The sequence below is a fragment of the Meleagris gallopavo genome, chromosome 3 (genome assembly GCF_000146605.3).
Source record: "Meleagris gallopavo isolate NT-WF06-2002-E0010 breed Aviagen turkey brand Nicholas breeding stock chromosome 3, Turkey_5.1, whole genome shotgun sequence".
Classification (NCBI taxonomy): Eukaryota; Metazoa; Chordata; class Aves; order Galliformes; family Phasianidae; genus Meleagris; species Meleagris gallopavo.
Window position 1 is genome coordinate 92953245 of NC_015013.2, and position 1213 is coordinate 92954457.

Below are 1213 nucleotides of genomic sequence, written 5' to 3' on the forward strand. Positions count from 1 at the left end.
CTGATGAGGAGGATCCGACGGCGGTGTTCTGGGGGAAGGAGCTGAGGATGGGTCCCGGCAGGGTGACCACCACGGTGGAGGGCTGGATGACGACCTGGGAGTCCTGGCACTGCCTGACACAGGGCTCGTTGCAGCTGTTAGCCAGCGGGGTGGGTCCCCCACTGCAGGGGCGGCAGAGGTCGTAGCAGGACATGGCTGTGGGGTGGAGGGTACCTGAAAGAGAGGGTGTTGGGTGAGTGGAGGGAGTTGAGGGTATGGGAAGCAATGCTGTTCCGTTCCCAAGCGGCAGGGAGGTATGGTTTGGGATTATGGGGAGCATGACAGAAGAGGTGGAAAGGCTGCAGAGTTTGTGGTCAGAGGGGAATGGAGAGCAAAGCCAGGTGGGGTGGCCAAAGAAGGCAGCTGGGGGTGCAGCTCACCTGGAAGAGCACAGAGCAGAAGACGACAGGAGAGTGGTGTGAGGGAGCGAGGCACAGGGCCGGCTTTTATGCTGCTGTGTGAGTGCCTGAGGGCTTGGAGAGAGCCTCTGCGCATGGCAGCACTGTGCAGAACGCTGCTGTTGCATGCCCAACCCACCGAAGTCATGAGGTGGGGTGTCATTGTCTTCCCACAACACTTCCTTTTCATTTCCTTGTGTTGTGGATTTGATCCTTTGACCCTGTCGGCATCTTTGGGTGTGACTGGAGTGTTGAGGAAGGCGCATGCCGTGGCAGGTGTTGGAAGGCTTGTCCAAAGCTCTGCAGGAGTGATGTGGTCTCCTCAGTGATGCCATCGTGTGCTACTCATGCAGTCGTGTTTGTGGCCACTTTGTGAGGTGCAGACCCCATTCCAGGCATCCTTAGAGGGCTGTTCTGTGATTCCCAGGTGCGTTTGGCTTGAGACGCTGCTAGTTGCACTGCGCTGCGCTCCCTGCCTGCCTTCGACTTAATTTGCTTTCCTTGAGCTTAGTCGTTGTCTTGTGCATTGGGTGTGTTGTGTCAACATGTTGGTTCCCCTTTTGCTTTGAAAACTGTGTTCTGGAGAAAGGAGGCAGCCTGTCTTGTGTTGTTCCAGCGTTGGGCCATGCAAGGTGGTTTTAGTATATTTAGAGAGAGGAGGGCAATTTGTGGAGTTGAGATTTTGGGGTCCTTTCCTGGACCTTTGTGTGTTAATGGGTGATGCAGCCATGAGCACTTCATGACATCTTCTGGAGAAGACGGAAGAAAGTAGAAAG